The sequence below is a fragment of the Zootoca vivipara genome, chromosome 6 (genome assembly GCF_963506605.1).
Source record: "Zootoca vivipara chromosome 6, rZooViv1.1, whole genome shotgun sequence".
NCBI classification, from domain to species: Eukaryota; Metazoa; Chordata; class Lepidosauria; order Squamata; family Lacertidae; genus Zootoca; species Zootoca vivipara.
The window spans coordinates 66,705,591-66,725,434 of NC_083281.1; the positions used below are offsets into that span (position 1 = coordinate 66,705,591).

A 19,844-nucleotide genomic window follows, 5' to 3' on the forward strand; every position below is an offset into this window, starting at 1 on the left:
TGAAATAACAACAACAACAACAACAATAATAATAATAATAATAATAATTTTATTATTTATACTCCTTCCATCTGGCTGAGCTGCCCCAGCTACTCTGGACAGCTTCCAACACAAATAATAACATATAAAACATAATTAAAATAAAATAAAATAAAAACATAATAAAACACCAAACACTAAAAACTTCCCGATACAAGGATACATCTGAATTATTTAGGATCCACCTCATTTATGTGATTGCAGGTTGATTTAAACTGTTTCTAACCTTGTGTTTTAATTGGTGTAATCCACCCTGGAAACTTAGGGTGAAGGCTGGGTAATTAATAGTAATACTAATGAGACATCTGAGAGGATATTTCTAGTATTATTTCCATTTACATAGTGAGCGAACTGAGGTTTCCCTAAAGTTACCCCGCAGTTTATAACAAACCATCCCTGAATGCAAAAGAGAGAGGCTGGTCCCACTGGGCCTTACTCCCAAGAAAGCGTGCACAGGATTGTAGCCTACAGCACATTAAAAGATTGAATCCAGTTCCTAGTCCACTAACAGTATTCTACTCTTGATTGTAATTCTCTCCAGAATTAACATACATGTGCAGTTGACTCACAAGCCTAAAACCAGGATGGGTGGGGTTTGCCCCCAACACAGCTGTACCAGACATGAATAGCCAGACATTAAAAACCCCAAAATCTAAAACCTGAAGCTGACAGATGCAAACACTGGGAGCAAAATTACTTCCATGGCAACAGCAGCATTACACGAACAATGGACAATGAACAAATTACGGTTCTCTAGTAATAACCAATGGCTTTCAAAAGTGGGTCAATATACGAAATCCAGCATCAGGAAAGACTTCCTATAGGAAGTGAGCGAACTATAGGGAGGGGGCAAGGGAGAAAAGAGGGCTGAGCATGGCTTGGGAAGAACTTGAGGACTTGGTATTGTAACTGCAGCTGCTTTGCTACAAAACACCCATCTCCATGGCACCCTTTGGCTCCAATTCAATAGGAAGAGAGCCCCAGAAGAAAACGGGTAAGCAAAACCAGATGTAGGCCAGTTATCTGCCAGTGATAAAATGGTTACTTAAAATATACAGGAGTACACAATGAGCCCTGCTGATGTTAGCAATGGTACCTAACAGGGCAAGTCCTAAAGGCGGAACCAATTGTTTTGAGGTTTAACTGAAAACAAAAGATCTTGGTCAGGACCCGAAACCTAGTCTATGTGCACACAAAGATTTGGACAGTGGGGTTTTTGGGTCCCTCTTCCTCTCTGAATAATGAACTCTCATCCAGGAGTGCCCTTCAGATGTGGCTGGATTTCAACTCTCATCGCCCCTACCTAGAATGATCCATGGTGTGTGATGGGAGCCCTGTTCCCCCTTCCAGAATCCACCCCTCCTTCACAGGAAACTCTGAGAACTGTAGATCTGTGAAGGCAATAAGGGTCCCTTAAAAACGCTCAGCACCCTTAGTAGACTACAGCTTCTTTGGGGGAAGCCATGACTGCTTAAAGTGGTATCATAGCGGTTTTCAAAGTGGGATGGTGTGGATGCGGCCATACACCCTGGATGTGTGTGGGGTCTCGGCATTAATCCTGGCATGTCTGGGGAGAGGAGTCCCACCCATGCATGTGTCTACTTCCTCCTCTGAAACAAATGAAGCTCTTGCAGGCAGAAGCACTTCCTGCTGTTCGGAGCTTCTTGACCTCAGACTATAGGAGCCCACACAACAGCTATTTATAACGAAGCAAGGATGAAGCAGCCTGTACAGGGAGGGAGTTACCCGACTTGGTGAAATGTTTTGACATTTGATTAAAGCAAAGCCTTACTGACCTTCAGCAATAAAAAAAGCCTTGATCTTCTTACAATGCCTTGTTTTTAGTTACCCAAAGGCTCATTTATCAACACTAAATTGAAAAGATGAAAGTAAGAGGCCTCCTTTGCCTCCGTCTCTGGGAAAAGCCTCCTCCAACCCCCTTCACTCTTGACTCCTGCACCTGGACACTCAAATAAGCAGTCCTACAATAGGCAAGGACAGATAATTAAGCAGACTGATTTCATACTTGAAGTTACAGGTAGGTAGCCGTGTTGGTCTGAGTCGAAGTAAAATAAAAAAATTCCTTCAGTAGCACCTTAAAGACCAACTAAGTTTTTATTTTGGTATGAGCTTTCGTGTGCATGCACACTTCTTCAGATACTTGAAAACAGGGATGAGAAACCTTTTTTGGGCCCTGGTGGGAGAGATTTTTATCTTCTGTCCACCAGGCGAATGACAAGTGTATGGTTCCACCCTTCTGTCACAGTTGGCCAGTTGGGTGCAGGGGGAGACAGTGACCAAGCAGGATTGAACTCTCCACCCACCAGCTGAACTTCTCAAGGGAAGTCTCAGAGGCGGAGTTCACACATTATGGTAAACCATGATTAGCAGTTTACCATGAGAAACAGTGAGGTGGGTATAGCGATTCATCACAGGCAGTTGTGTGAGGGTAAGACAGAAAATGGAAGAAGCACATGCACTACCTTGAGCTTACTGGAGAAGACGTGAGTTGTAAACGCAGTAAACAAATAATAGCAAAGCAAAGAAGGAGCAGGCTGCCATGAAGCTCAGCTTAGTTAACGCCTGAACCAAGGCTGTGGCTTTTGAGTTTCTCCCTAATGAGCCATGACCAGAAAGAAAGAACAAACCTTGGACTCAGGGTTGTACTTCTTCTTAACCCAGGGTACAAAACCCTCAGTAAAACCAATCAATCAATTCTCCTGCAATTAAATATACAAGTATTCTTGCACCACAGGGAGCCATCATATTTCAGTATGCCACTGGCCTTCTCAATACAATTCGCCCCCACATGCCTTGTATATTTGTCAGACAAAATACAATACTCCACAAGTTTTAATTTGATTTCCAGCCCACATTTGAATCCATTTATCACACCAAATATTGTCCCCAATCAACATAACCAGCTTCTACATGACTCACGCTGAATTTGACCCTCTGTGGCCCTCTTACATAACCCTTGCAGAGTGCCCCCTTGCGGAATCACCTGTTTGTCACACACAGAACCTGTATCTTCAACACCAGGGAAAAAACTTTGACTCTGTTTAAAACACAAGGCACACAAGGACACAAGATGAGCTCTGTAGCATCAGGCCAAAAGCCCATCTAGTCCAGCATTCTATTCTCACAGAGGCCAAGCAGATGCCCCAATGGGAAGGTCACAAGCAACAATGCTCTCCCCACTGTGACTCCCAGCAACTGGTATTCAGAGGTACAATGCTTCCGATAGTGGAGGCTAAACACAGCTATTGTGGCTAGTAGCCACTGTCAGCTTTATCCAAGTTGGTGGCCATCACTACCTCTTGTGGGAGTGAGTTCCACAGTTTAACTATGGAATCTCATTCAGGGTCTTGGACAAGAACTTTTCCCTTTGCAAGTGCCCAATGATTGCTTTAGGCACAGCTGACTTTTGACTGCAAGGCCCTGGAGCCCACAAAAAAACACAGAATCTCTCCTGATCCAATAAGGAAGTACTGAATGAAGAAACAGATTTTTGTTTAAACGATGGGCACATGCAGGCAAAGGTTAATGCTGAGCATAAAATTCTCATAAGAAGAGATCAAAAGGAAGCACATCAGTGAAATTAAGAGATGTCCACAAATACACAATCTTCCTTCAGTTTTTTGGCTAGCCATTAAATTTACTGTGAAGAATGTATGTGTTTATATAAAATATCCTTTTTGTTCAATCAGCTGAAAATCTCAGAAATTAAATACTGGTTGAGTTCACTCTAAAGCTAATCCATGGTTTGTTACCCCACAAACAAACCATGGCTTGTTTCTCCGAAATTTCTACGTAGTTCATTTTTCAACTACTGGTTACCTTGAACTTTTTCAGCTCTGCGAATCTCTGGTGTGGATGGCTAAGCAAGCCATGGTTGAAGATGGGTGTTGGGTTTGCATGTAACGCAAAACCATAGCTAAAGAAAACCAAGGTTTGTAAGCAGTAAACAAACCATAGTTAAACTGATGGGCAGGATTCACAAATAACACCAAGCCATGGTTTAAAACCATGGATTTGTTTTGTGCATGAACCTCAGCATTCTATCACCATAAAGGGTTGTGTTTTGTTTTAATGGATTGGGGATCCCCACCAGCATTCCCAGGTGGGACAGGGGGAGGAAAAGATGTGTAACTACTACAGAAAAATTAACCCCAGATGATTCTCCATGCAACATTTCACATTCTCTGCCACTTTATCAGTAACCGGTAACTTTGGGAATTCATAATCACACACCTAACTACAAATTAGAGATATATTTCCACACAAAAAAGCAAGCACAAAAAACACACACACAAAATCAAATCAGGGGGCACACAACTAAATGTGTTATATACTTCATAAGCAGCCATAATCCTGGCTTTTTGATAGGGTTTGACTCATACAGCTGATTGCTGTCAAGACACCCAAGCATGGAGGAAGCAGGAATGGGCAGTATCCATCAGTGTCGTGGCAGAGTGCAGCTCACAGCAGCATGCCCCAGATTCAATTGGCCCAAGAACCATTCTACTGTATCTCCAAAGCAGCATGCTTCTGAACACCCATTGCTGGGAACTGCAGGTAGAGAGAGCGCTGTTGCATTCATGTCCTGCTTGTAGGCTTCCGCTAGGCATCTGGTTGGCCACTGTGAGAACAGGATGCTGGACTAGATGGTCCTTTGGCCTGATCCAGCAGGGCTCTTCTCATGATTCTTGTTATCACTGGCCATTGTTGGCCTGCAATGACCCAGGGAGTACCCCATCAAAAACCAAACTACCAAGGTTCTATTGATCTACACACAGCCAAAGTTGTTGGACGTAAGCTTCGCACCTCAAACGGAAAACTGTTCAACCTACTAACTTCACAATTTGTTCCAGGCAAGAACATTACTTTCATAACAACGATTTTCATAAGCAAGCTAGCTCCAGGGTGCACCAAAGGCTATCGGACCAGTGTGGGAGTCAAATATAATTTGTGCCTTTCCAAGCTTAAGATACACAATTTGTTCATGATCACCAGGTTCCTCATTATGCCCCATGGATAGATTTTTTTCCCCTCCAGCCAAAGCTAACTTGCAACTGATCTTAACAACTGTTTAAATCAATACCCCCAATTATCCTTTTTAAGTTTCCAGTGACCTATTTTAAAATTCTACTTCTTTGCAAACAGTGTCCTCAAAAGTGAGGTAGCCTTTCATTACCTCTCATATTCTAGAGTACAGGAAGCATATAAGGATACCAAAAAGCTTATTGTGCGATGAAGGAGAAAAGTTGCCCCCTGAAAATTGGCCCCTGAATCAAGATGTTTAACAACGCAGGGAAGTGACATGTCAGGCAGCTGCACGGGGCGACATTAGGGCCTGCCAATCCTGAGGGATGTAATTTCCCCCCAGTAATCTGCAACACAGACAGAGAAATATAACTAAGGAAATTACACAAACTGGTGTCAAGCCAGTTAAGCAGCATATAAATTAATAAACTATAATAATAACAACAGCTGGCAACCCCTGAAATAGGAGTATTGCTTACATGCTTTTCCTTGCCTATCTATGAGGAGGAGGACTATAACTGGGGGGGGGGGGTGAAAGGGCCCAGGCTTCCACAGCACATACACATCCTCCCAACACTGCCTCTGAGGTTCCTCACACAGACAACAAGTTGTCAGCTGTTCAGTGCATTAGTCAATTTTTTTCCTACCAGCATGCTATTGGGAGAAGGAACCTTTTTTGCACATTCTGCCCCGGGTGCTAAAATGACTTAAGATTGCCATCTTCCTATAAGATTATATCTGTTAGCTGACATCAGGTCAATACTTGTTGAATGTTCAGCAAACACTGGCTTATTTGCTTTAAACACTGGCATCTGGGGGCATTTATAGCAGATCTACCTTAATGTGGATGACTGATAAGAGATCCGAGGACTCCTTTTAAGGAACATAAGTTTAGAAAGCCTCCCCTTTTTAGACACAGCTGAAAGAGATGTGGAAGTTTCTGTGAACTCAAGCAAAACAGAAACAGCAAGCAGTTTGATGCTTGCTGACAGGGTGCTCCTCTGTCCCATTACCCCACCCTCGCAAGAAACATTTCTCCCTGAAAGTACTATCGCCAGCAAGTCTGTATGCCCAACGCTCGCCTTGCAAGTTAAATTCCACTATCCTGCATATTATCTTTTTGACATTTGTTTATTCCACCCTTACTCCATAAGACTCAGGGCAGCAGACATAGTTCCTCTCCCCAACCCCGCCCCTCACAACGAGGTCAGGTCAAGGGACACGTCACCCAGTGAATATCACGGCTGGGGGCAAATGAGCCATATTCGTGTAGTGATTGGAGTGGTTGGACTAGGACCTGGGTTTCCAGAGTTCAAATCCCCACTCACTTGCTGACTAGTAACTGCCTCTCAGCCAACCTCTACCTCACAGTGTTGCTATGGGGATTAAATAAGGCAGGGCATAAGCATGTACACCACTCTGAGCTCCTTGGAGAAAAGGATGGGGTATAAATGCGACATACTGTATATGATAACACTCCTGACAGTCCCTGCCACGGCCCCACTATGTGTTAGGGAAAGGCACTGCCACCTTTAGCCTTCTTTCCCTAGCTGTAAAATGGGGACAGCAGTAATCTCTTTTACCAGATTGCTTTAATTCCCCCCCCCCAAAAAATGATAAGGATCCAAAGTGTTTTGCAAAATCAAAATGTTGTGCAGCTGAAAAAGGTAGCAGCTATAAATGGTACCAACGCACTGTGATAGAAGCTGCGTTCTGTAACAGCAAAGTGTCATTTGCAGGAAAAGCCGATTTGCTAATGCACTGCCCCTTGCTGATTGCAAGTACTGTGAGGGAGTTAGGGGTGGGGAAGCAATATAAAAAGGGCCCATGCTTTCAAAGCAACTTTCCGACTTCGAAAAGCACACAAACCCCTCCTGCACACAGCAATAACCACAGGCATCTATTTCCGTGGCAACAGTTCACCCAGCCAATTTCATTCTGACTGGAGAACAGTTGACAAGTCTCATGACAAAGGCCCACACTTACGAGCAGCTACAGGCAGAGGTTGGTTTTTTCCATACTCACCAAAACCATTTACAGAGAACTGATGGCGCTCACATTCTGCCAAAATTAGATTATGCGTATATGCACACTAGGAACAGCCAGGCACAAAAATGCTTTCATTTTTGTTAATGCTGCAATCCTGTGCAGAATTACATGAGAGTAGGTCTAAATCACAGAGCCTAGGGCTTGCCGATGAGAAGATCGGCAGTTCGAATCCCCGTGACGGGGTGAGCTCCCGTTGCTCGGTGCCTGCTCCTACCCGCCTAGCTGTTCGAAAGCACGTCAAAGTGCAAGTAGATAAACAGGTACCGCTACAGCGGGAAGGTAAACGGCATTTCCGTGCGCTGCTCTGGTTTGCCAGAAGCGGCTTTGTCATGCTGGCCACATGACCTGGAAGCTGTACGCTGGCTCCATCGGCCAGTAAAGCGAGATGAGCACCGCAACCCCAGAGTCATCCGCGACTGGACCTAATGGTCAGGGGCCCCTTTACCTTTACCTTTTACATTCTATAAACATAATGGAACTAACCTCCAGGTAAATATGCATAGGATGAGATTGCACATTAAAACTTAGCCTAATAAGTGGCGGAGGTTGGGAGTTTAAAATAGGCCCCCGATTTACCTAACACTTTTCCATATGCCCATTTAATACAGCTTTCAACAAAATGAAAAAAAATTTACCCACTCCTCTGGTTGTCTATGTAAAATTAAACTGTAATCAATCTCCAGTCCTGTGGCTTTCAAACAGGTATTCTTGAAATCACCTGGATCCCTTGGAAGCTGAATGAGGTTTCCTTGGAAAGTAGGCATTGCCAAGCTTGCTTGATATTAACTTCCCTGTCATTAGAAACATTAAGTTTTATATGCTTGTTATCTGATTGCAACAAAGGAGTTTGGTGCTTCGGTAGAAAGGAGTTAAGGGAAGAATTGCTTCAAGTTCCTTATGGGTCAAGCCAACCAGCCAGTTGCAGTCATGACTCTTTCACTGGAAATCAAATTTTCGGGTGCTAAAAGGAAGCTGTGTTTCTTGCTACAAGCGACTACTAGTCAGTATGTAGAACATACAGTTGCAACCTTTGCAGGAAACCTGCTAGGGGAAAGTATGTGGCTACGGTACTACTGCTGCAAATTGCCCTGGAGATTTGAAAACCTGAGAAATGCACCTTGATACAAGTTTATAATGTTTTGCACTGCATATGTAATGCCTGTTTTTTTAAGAACATGTATTTAAATGCTTTAATATATGCTTTTAATTTTATTAAATCCAATGAATGATTTTGCTAATTATCAATTTTAAATAGTGAGTATTGTTCTGTTTTTTAAGGTAAGCTATTGTAATTGCTGCCATGTGGTTTAAATTTTATAACTTTACTTTGTGCTGCTTTGTCTCCAGCTGTTTTTGGACTACAACTTCCATCATCCCTAGCTAGCAAGGCCAGTGGCCAGGTATGATGGGAACTGGAGTTCAAAAACGGCTGGAGACCCAAGTCTGGGAAACACTGATCTAGCTTAATATTCCCTACACTGATTGGCAGCAGCTCTCCCTGGTTTCAGAGCCAAGAGTCTTCCCCATCACTATCTAGAGATGCCAGGGATTGAAACTGGGGCCTTCTGCATCCCAGACACGTGCTCCACCCACAGAGCTAATGCCTGTTCCTCCAATGTGCAGCTAGCTGTGGAGTAGTGTTGGGAGTGTTTTATGACAAGGTTTTCCGTTTACCTACTGAAGCCTAAATAAACTTGTCTAGTGCTCTGAGTAAACAAGTGTATGTCTAGCCAGTGGAAGATATACCCAGGAGCACATGTAAAGCACAGGGGTTCTGTGGCAAATGCTCAGCTGTAGATGTTGAGAGCAAATCCTGAAGTCTGCAAATGGGCCATTGGCCTGATCCAGCCAGCTCCTCTTTAAGTTCTTATGTATGATTTGAACCAGCACTAGTGGGAATTTATCTTATTTCAACCAGCATTCCCTCCTTCACAGTCTCAGGTTCCTCTTGCTTCCTACTCAAGTACAGTGGTACCTCGCAAGACAAATACCCTGCAAGACGATTTTTTCGCAAGACGAATGCGTCTTGCGATCTGATGGTGACTCGCAAGACGAATTCATTTTGCGAAAAATTTGTCTTACGAATCGCGGTTTCTCATAGGAATGCAATGAAATTTAATTAATGCGTTCCTATGGGCAAAAAAGAAATTTCAATGCATTCCTATGGGAAACTGCGATCCGCAAGATGAATTTTTCGCAAAATGAATTGACTCGTGGAACGAATTAAATTCGTCTTGCGAGGTACCACTGTATCATGCCCTGATGGTAAGCTTTATCAACAGATTAATTAATACAAACCTGCCAAAGGATAGCCAACATAAATTAGCTACTAGGGAGCTTAAGAACCTATCCAAAGAATTGGACTAGGACTCTCCTCTCGCCCTTTATCTATATATATATATATATATATATATATATATATATATATATATATATATATACACACACATATATTCACTTTAAAAAATGTTTTTAGTGTTGCATTTCAAAGGCAAACTGAACATAATAGCACTTGGCATACATCCATGACCACACATGAGTAGCTCAATCCTGCCCCCAGGCTACCTGGCACACGTCTCTTTGTTGCTCTGCCAGCATCATAAAAGAAGCTGGAAGAAGGGGAGAAGGAGAATAGACCTATTTCAGTGTCTGTGGCCTTATATCGTTTTTTTGCTGGGTCCACTGGGATTTATTTACAAGGGGCTGTATCCAGCGTTAATTCTACTTGGAGTAAAACCCACTGAAACGCGTAGACATGAATCACCGAGGTCTACCAATTTCAATGGTTTGGACCAACAGTGGGTCCAATGGTCAAGAAGGTGGTTTCTGCATGTGCTGCACAGGGAAATGAGAGGCAGATGTGGCTCCTCAACCTGGCAAGGTATCCTATCTAAGAGAAGGAAAGCTCTGGTGCTAAAACTTGGGTGCCTTGCGGCTATGCATATTCATGAGAAAGATTTCGGGAGTAAAACTCAAGGAAAAATCCATACCTGCTGCCTTGCAAGACATCTTCAGAAAAAGATAAGACTAAGGAGTAAACCCTACACAAATCCGGAGAGTTGGGTGGCTTGTTGTACCCCTTCTTCAAGAAACTTCTGCAGCCAAGCTGGTGCCAAACGTATTGCTCTGCTTTCCTTTGGACCACATCAGTGAGGCAGAGAGGGGAGTATTGTTGTCTGGGCAGCCCAGGACCTCCATACGTGCTGCCCAACCTTACACCCCAGACAGGGCACTGTGGTGCTGCTAACACAGCAAAAACAACAGGGGAGGCAGCAGTTACAAGTTAATGGTCTCTGGAGCCACAGAAAGTGCCATGATTCTCCAGCAGTTTGACTTCACCCCCAAAGATACACTCCATTGTCTTTCAAGAACGACAAATGCCAACAGCAACAACTCCTCTGAGTATACCTTACTTGGCTACAACTTGAAGTTTTTTATGCCGGCTTTTGCAGATCTTCAAAGCAGTATATTGATCTAAAAGTTCCCGTCCTCCAACAGAAGTCTTCTTCCTCTGGTGGAAGGAAGGAACCTTTTGGATCGGCCCCAGGTGACAACACAATGTCACCTGAAACACACCCGAGCAGTGCTGTAAGGCCCCTTTTAACATCTGACAACTCTAGAACTGAAGCAAAATTCACAATACGAACAGGGGGGTGGGTTTGTGGCTCTGAAACTTGGCATACAAATATCCAAAGAAATAATACATGGCACAAGGAGAGGGGTGAGAACATGGAGTAACCTGCACTCTGTCAAAATTCATTTTGTATATTAAAAAGATAGCAGCATTTCCTTCCTTTCTGCAATTGCGAACGCAGACAAATGTTGCTTAACAGAAAGTGCAGGAGAGGTTGCATCCAATCGACAGGAGGAAGTGTAATTCAAAGTGTTTCCTTTCAAAACAGAAGCCACTACTAGATCTATGTAGAGATCTGCTCTCTCCCACCACACCTCCTTGTGAATTGCAACACTAATTCATTGCTTTTCTAAAGAGCAATTAGGTCGCTTAAGCACATGCGGAAAGGAGGTTATTTCTTTTCTTCTTGTCCCCTCCGTTAACTATGACGTATTGGCAGAAGCCGTGCCAGCTGTTACAAATGGATGTTGATTCAGTGATAAGGTAGGAAATTAAGTACAAACTTTCCATTCAGCACACATCGAAAGAGGAAACACCCGAGGGCCCACGGGCATCTAGACATAATTTTCTCCAAGGAACCATAGCTACCAAACTGTTAGGTCTGAATTAAGAGAGGCACATGTTAAGAAAAGAGGAACCATTACAAGGGAGTTGCTCAGGGCTGCTTCCTGTTGCAAGAAAATAATATACTCTTGGGCTGAAATGAATATTGCAGAGGGCAATTTGCTTCCGTGGAGATGGGGGGACAATGGCCAGGTTGCACCCAGGAGAGCCAAACTTAACATTAAGGCAAGTTTCCAAGCTACAATTTGTCTGCAGAGTAAGAAATGCCCCGTCTTGTCCTAGATGTGTCCCAGGTTGCAGCAGACTTTTCACTGAATGAAAGGTAATGAAAGGTATCGTGGACACAGACAGCAGCAACATCCAAAGCCAGTTCAAGGTTCAATTCCACACAAGCAGAGGCTCAAGCAAGGGACAGTCTGAGGTTCAGGTCAGCGGACAACCAAGATCAGGTACAAAACGTAATAGCTGGCAGCCAGGTTCAATCAAGCTCCTTGTATTAATTTACAAAGTCCTGAGCAACTTAGATCCAGGGTACCGCAGGGACCGCCTGAAACCTCATATCCCAGCTCAATCACTGAGATCATCTGCAGGAGCATCCTTGGTCCTTACTGAGGCTCATTTGACAACAAGAAACCAAGCCTTTACAGTCACTGGCCCAGCCCTGTGGAAGGATGGGCCAATAGAGAAACAGCGGGCATCTTCAGTGCCAATTTTTAAACACCCGCTGAAAACTTTTCTGTTTCGCCAGGCTTATGCAGACAATCAATAATACATCTCTGGTTATCATGATTTCTAGTTTCAACTTTTTATATATATTTTTATTGTACAGTTTTAAGCACAGTTGTTGTGAACCGTTTTGATATTTCTTTATGAACTAGAAATATTTTTTTATACATTAATAAGATGTTTTTCCAGTGGCTCTCGTAGTTCATAAGCAGCAGCTGTCTGCCCACCCCCTAACACAGGCTCACCTGTATTCTGTTAAAAGTTTTGACAGAGGAGGGCCCTACTCCTGTAGGAGTCCTCTTCTGAAACCAAGTGGTTCTTCTGACTATGAGGGTCTCTCAGTCTAACCCATTCCCAAGAAGCAGGTACAGTCACACCTCAGTTTAAGTACAACCTCGGTTTGAGTACGTTCAGTTTAAGTACTCAGCGGACCTGTCTGGAACGGATTAATCCGCTTTCCATTACTTTCAATGGGAAAGTTCGCTTCATGTTAAGTACGCTTCAGGTTAAGTACGGACTTCCGGAACCAATTACACTCATACCTCGGGTTAAGTATGCTTCAGGCTGAGTACTCCACGGACCCGTCTGGAACAGATTAATCCACTTTCCATTACTTTCAATGGGAAAGTTCGCTTCAGGTTAAGTACGCTTCAGGTTAAGTACAGACTTCCGGAACCAATTGCACTCATACCTCGGGTTAAGTACGCTTCATTTTAAGTACTCCATGGACCGTCTGGAACGGATTAACCCACTTTCAATTACTTTCAATGGGAAAGTTCGCTTCAGGTTAAGTACAGACTTCCGGAACCAATTGCACTCATACCTCGGGTTAAGTACGCTTCATTTTAAGTACTCCATGGACCGTCTGGAACGGATTAACCCACTTTCAATTACTTTCAATGGGAAAGTTCGCTTCAGGTTAAGTACAGACTTCCGGAACCAATTGCACTCATACCTCGGGTTAAGTACGCTTCATTTTAAGTACTCCATGGACCGTCTGGAACGGATTAACCCACTTTCAATTACTTTCAATGGGAAAGTTCGCTTCAGGTTAAGTACAGACTCCTGGAACCAATTGTGTTTGTAAACTGAGGTACCTACTTCCCTTAAACCGAGGTACCTACTTCCCTTAAAACTAATTTGGAGCTGTTCCTCCTGAGGAAGGGCAGAAGAGCCCTGCGTCTGCAACATGCAACAACTCAAATTTGCTTAACTCATTGCACAGAAACAAGTACAACCACATTCCTAGCTAGATTTACTATTGAATATCTGTTGCCATGCTTGGAAAGATTGAATGGCTGGGGGGGGGGGTTTAGCAATTGAACACCTGGGCTTTTAAGGTTTGATCATTACAGTCCAGGCAGTGCATATTGGACTGCTTACGTACACGCACGTTGCTTTGGGGGGGGGGGGGAGAGAGATAACAAGAAGTCACAGGGGTTTTCATTTCGTTTTGCCATGAGCCTGGCCAGAACTGGATCCTGATTTGCAATTCTGGTAAAGCGAGCAAATAGAAATCATAGCTCTCTAAGATGGTAATGCTAGGAAAGATTCTCATCTAAAAGCTTGAGGAGCTACTACTGGTCAGTGTAGACAATACTAAGCTAGATAGACTAGTGGTCTGATTCAGTATAAGGCAGTGATTTACACATTCCTTTAAATTAAATCTCAAAAGATAAGACAGATATGGCATACCAAAAATAGATCTGAGCGGTCCTTCTTAAGTGAGCCAAGATGCAAAACCACCTTTTGTCACCATCTGTCACAAGGCATGGAAGATAATTATTCCACCCCTGCCATCCAGAGATCTCCATGCATGATACAATGCGTGTTGTCAACACAGTTCAATTGCCATTGTTAAGATGCAAACTAGCACGTAACAGAGATAACACGTTCTCTCAGGGCCTGCGTAAGATATCTTTTGTAGGCCTTGGGTCCTGACATCTGGCTGACATCTCTGTGTCAGCCATGATGCCCTAATCCAGACCCAGGCAACGAAGGAAAGACTCCATGGGGTCGGGTCGTTCTGACACGATGGAAGAGGATCAAAGGGGGTGTTTTGTGATTTGGAATATCTAAATCTGATTTGATATCTGGCCCCGGCCGGCCCAAGACATTTGCCACTTGAGGCAAAACAAAATGGTGCACTTTTGCCCCTCAACTCCTCCTCCTTTGCTGCCACCTGAGGTGACTGGAGGCGGCCCAAGGAAGCCCCGGTATGCTGAAGGTGGTGGAAGAGAAAAAAGGTGGCCAGAGAGGAGCAAGCAGTGGCAGGCATGCTCCTCAGGGCCCCCGATCTGGTACCCCTCCTAGCTGTGCCCAGCCTGTTGTCTCACTGAGGCTAATGCCCTGCATATGATGCTTATACAACAACACTGACCTCAAAGCGACTCACACTGATCACAAAAGCATCAAAAATTAGCAAATAGCCTTTAAATCAATATAACCACATTGAAACACACAACAGCATATAAGTAAGGCAAAGCCAAACAACTCAATTGATACATTGCTTTCAAACTATTACGTGTTTGCCATGCTGTTCAAGGCAAACACGTAATAGTTTGAAAGCAATGTATCAGAAACAGCTGCTGACTACCAGCCCAACACCAGCTAACATAGAGTCTTTGGGAAAGGGGCTTCACCACCCAGCACAGCCCCAGGCAACAGGCTTTTGCCTAGTTTTAGCTGAAAGAGAGGCACGGGTGGTCTCACTCAGACCTGAACTGGAACACACACTCCACAGCAAAGCATCAAGAATTGTGCCTCAGCCTGCCCTTTCTCTTTTTCTTTCCACCTCACCTGCAGTCCCAAAATGCCAGTTGCTGGAAACCACAGGAGGGGAAAGTGGTCTTGTGCTCATATCCTGCTTGCATGTTTCCTACAGGCATCTGGTTGGCCACTGCGAGAACAGGATGCTAGACTAGATGGGCCTTTGGACTGATCCAGCAGGCTCCTCTTATGGTCTATGCCAGGTGTGGGGAACCTGTGACCCTCCAGATGTCCCTGAACTACAACTCCCATCACCCTTAGCAAGCATGGCTGATGGGAGTTGTAGTTTGGGAACTTCTGGAGGGCCAAAAGTCCCCTACACCTGTTCTGGCCTTCACTCTGCATATGAAGCCAACTGGGAGAAACAGGCTCCGCCTCAGTACAGACATGCCATTTATTTCCTGTTTGCTCTTGGGGAAAGCTGTTTGTTTGCACATAAGAGATTAGGGTTTTTATTGCTGTTTATATTGTGTGCAGTTATGAAAACGTTTAAGAAGCAACACAAGAGTTTGGCACTAAATAGGAGATTTGTGGCCACCCCACCTGGACTCTCAGAGCATGGTGATGGGAGAAATCAAAGGAAGACATGACCGCCAATAGCACACAGATTAAGCCAGGCATCCCCAATCTGCGGCCCTCCAGATGTTTTGGCCTACAACTCCCATGATCCCTAGCTAACAGGACCGGTGGTCAGGGATGATGGGAATTGTAGTCCAAAACATCTGGAGGGCCGAAGTTTGGGGATGCCTGGATTAAGCCTTCTTTGAAAAGTAGAAGCGTAAGGGTGACATCCAACTAAGTCATACTCAGAACAGGCCCAATAAAATCAATGAAAAGGTTGCATACTGCAAAGGAACTTAGGAACTTGCCCTGTACTGAGTCGGATCCTTGGTCCATCTAGATCAGTATTATCAACACTGACTGGCAGCAGCTCTTCAGGATGTCAGGCAGGGAATCTTTCCCAATGCTACATGGAGATCCTGGGGGTTGTCCCTGGGGCCTTCTGCATGAACAGATGCCAGCCCAAGTATGGCTAATATTATGCCCAACCCTGTCGGATTTCATTTTGATTTTTTTAAATTGTCAAGGTTGGTGTCTGCGTTTGCCAGTTTTCCTCCGCCTTCCTCATGTCTTTTCCCTTTTGTATCATGTCAACAGGACTGTTAAAACTTTTGGATCATACGACACCCTGAGTGCATTACCAAGTGAGCGGTGAAGAAATGTAGTTAACAGCTAAATAAATAACAAGCAATGTAGTTTCCGTTTTCTCTTCTTGCCGAGATAGGTCCTGGCAAATCTTTTATCTTTTCTGTAACCTTGGCAAAAGCTTTTATCTTTTGTTGCCAAACAGCAGAATCATCTTATAAAATACGTTTGCATGGATGGCAGCCAAGATAGGTTTAATCCTATGTTTAAAAAGAAATGCTTGGTGCTGGTTAGATAAAGCTGTTTAGCTTCAACCACCTTTGGACTTTGTTTAAATTTGGTTTATAGGCACAATCTGTGGCAAATGAAGGCAAGGTCAGCATAAAGTTGACCTGCCTGGAATTTGATATTGTCTTATTTTCTCTTCCTTCCATTACTCCCAAAAGCTTGGAAAACTGGCACTAGAGGCAAAATAAGCTTTTCTTTCTACCAATCAGCCTTGTGGTATAGTGGTTAGATTGCTGGACTAGGACCTAAGGGACCAGGGTTCAAATCCCCACTCAGCCATGACCTTAGGCCAGTCACTCTCCTCCTAACCAGCCTCACAGGGTTGCTGTGCGGATACAGTGCTTGGAATGAACTAGTTCAGTTTAACAAAGTTAACAAAATTAGTTCAAACAACTCCTGTAAGTGGTTCCCAGGCATACTGGCTGGCTGAACTGAACCTGAATTAAGTTTGTTTGGGGGTAGAACTCTGAAGGTTTTCTAGTTCTTCAAGATCGTTCTCTTCTTCTTCTTCTTAATTTTTAATGCTTTAGTATGTTTCCGAGCACAATTCAAAGTGTTGGTGCTGACCTTTAAAGCCCTAAACGGCCTCAGTCCAGTATACCTGAAGGAGCGTCTCCACCCCCATCGTTCTGCCCGGACACTGAGGTCCAGGGCCGAGGGCCTTCTCGGTAGTGGCACCCGCCCTGTGGAACACCCTCCCACCAGATGTCAAAGAGAGAAACAACTACCAGACTTTTAGAAGACATCTGAAGGCAGCCCTGTTTAGGAAAGCTTTTAATGTTTAATAGATCACTGTGTTTTATTTTTCTGTTGGAAGCTGCCCAGAGTGGCTGGGGAATCTCAGCCAGATGGGCAGGGTATAAATAATATATTATTATTATTATTATTATTATTATTATTATTATTATTATTATTAGGGCTTTAAGCTTAAAGAACCTAATTGTTGGGGAAAATAAATTAAACGATGCACATTTCACTGCACATGCATTTTGATGTTTTCTTAGTCTTCCTAAGTATAAATTATACTTCATTATGATGCTGACCTCTGGTAAGGATGATGAGCAAACTAGTCTTCATCCCAACTTTGAAGCTGCTGAGAGCAACCATTATCCCAGCTCCTCATGGCAACCCCTACCATAAATTCAGCTGGGAGACAGGCTGGAGATCGTTTCAAAACTGTACTATGAAAAACAGTTGCAACATTTGGGACTTCTTATTTAAAGAAAAGGCGAGTGACATGATAGAAGTTTGTAAAATTATGCAGTGAATAGAGGAGTCTTTTCTCCCTCTCTTGTAACACTAGAACTCAAGGAGGTGCAATGAAACTGAATGTTGGAAGAATCAAGGCAAATAAAAAGGAAGTCCGCCTACAGCACATGAAATAAGCTTGCTAGTCCTTCAGGTGCCACAAGGCACTTTGGTTATTTTTGCTGCAAGAGATTAACATGGCTACCCCTCTGAAGAAAAAAAGAAAAGAAACATGGTGTGCCCTATGGGGCCAGGATTATTCAGGGGTGTGCGCGCACATGCAAACACAAATATCCTAGGGTAGAACTACTAAATCGATCCCCCTTCGGTTGATCTTAACACCCAAGAGGGTCTGGAGGCTATACTTCAGATATTTGGGGCCTATGCTTTTAGGGAATAGCTGTGGTTGCTTTGAGACATCTGTTGCCGTTCTGTGATGCTGGGTGACTGTTGTTATTTCCCATCTGTTTCCACCATTATGATGGCAGTGTGATTTGTTTCACACCAAACAAACCACATTGTTAAGCCACATTTCGCTATTGGCTTACCAACCATGGTTTGTTTGGAGTGAAACAAACCATGATCCCAGGGTGTGGACATAACATTAAGCTGAGGATCATGGGATTTCCCCCTTATGCCAGGGGAGAAACCTAGTAGAAATTATCTCCATATTCATAGTAAACCATTAACTATGATTTACCATGATAGGCAAACAAGACCACTGTTTTGTTTTGTTTTGCTTTGCTTGTTTAATTTTTTTTGTAATTGATATTTTTGTTTCCATTTCTCCTTGTTTAGAAATAAACTCAAGGTGAGTAACAAAGAAGAGTGTGTGTGTGTGTGTGTGTGTGTGTGTGTGTGTGTGTGTGTGTATTAAAAAAATAAACACACTTTCCATATTTCCTGTTGCCTTCATCCTCCATAACTAATTGTTCTGATTTTTTTCTAAGGAACACTTAAACATTGGAGTTATACATCTCCTTTAGAAGAAGTTGACCTTGTACACAATGCATTCTCCATAATCAAAACTGGAAGGGAAACGGCTACAATGTTAGACACTCTTATTTGAGATTAAACATAACTGAACTCAAATAAGTATGCAAAGCTTGGGACTGTATGGTTGCAACCTGCAGTGCATTTAATCTGCAGCAATACTTCCACTGATTTTAGTGAGTTGCTACTAAAACGTTTTACCTCTCTGACGAAGAAAAACAAGTTTATAAGACAGTTCATGCTTTCAGGTTTATTCTAATAAGGCAAAAAAATTGGATATAATTTTCCAGGATGTCAAAATAAACCAACATATAATGAATGACTCCATGCTTCCATACACCGCATTTAACAGACACAAAACCATGGTTACAACCCCCACCATATTTCCTAGCAATTCTTTCAATGATTTGAGTCTGCAGTAATGGGGAAACACAAGGAATGGTTCTGAAAACATGACATTACGGTTCAGACGTTTCTTTGGAATTCGTGCAAAATGTGCTAGGTACTCCATTACTCTTTTCTTCCCTGGCCTACTCAGAAATCTATGCAAACCGAGGTGGGGTGAGGAATCAGCTGCTGAAGTTCATTAAATCTTCTCCTAGTTGTAAGGCATGTTGATGGTTTTAAGTGTCTAGACATCGTTGAAATAACTGTGGCATAGTTAGTTCCTTTTTCCATCCTATACGTGAAAAATGCTGGAAGCAGATATCTTTGGTGTCATAACTGCATTATAGTAGGAATTGGGAAGTGGAAACCTCTGGGCCAAATCTAACCCCTGTGGGATTCTGTCCTTGTTAGTTTCCAAGTCAGAGCCATGAGAGGCAACAAGAAAGTTGAACCTGAAGCCCACCCACCACCACTTCCTTGGGTTTTTCCTCCAGAAAATCCAATTCCTGACTATGAGTCAGGCCATTTTATCACAGTGTGCCCTGCCTTATTCTCTCCGCCATATTACCCATCAATGAAAAAAGCACTGTACAAGTAACAAATTATACTCTGACTACCAGTAACAAATTATACTCCGACGCGGGTGGTGCTGTGGGTTAAAACACAGAGCCTAGGGCTTGCCGATCAGAAGGTTGGCGGTTCAAATCCCCGCGACAGGGTGAGCTCCTGATGCTTGGTCCCAGCTCCTGCCAACCTAGCAGTTCAAAAGCACGTCAAAGTGCAAGTAGATAAATAGGTATCGCTACAGCAGGAAGGTAAACGGCGTTTCCGTGCGCTGCTCTGGTTTGCCAGAAGCGCCTTTGTCATGCTGGCCACATGACCTGGAAGCTGTATGCCGCCTCCCTCGGCCAATAACACAAGATGAGCACTGCAAACCCAGAGTCGGTCACAACTG

The 19,844-nt window shown here is 43.5% G+C and overlaps 1 protein-coding gene across 4 annotated transcripts in view; it reads right to left on the minus strand.

Moving 5' to 3' along the window:
- The window catches only part of ADCY7 (adenylate cyclase 7), an 84,653-nt gene that overhangs the window by 54,650 nt on the left and 10,159 nt on the right, over window positions 1-19,844 (minus strand). The window lies entirely within an intron of this gene.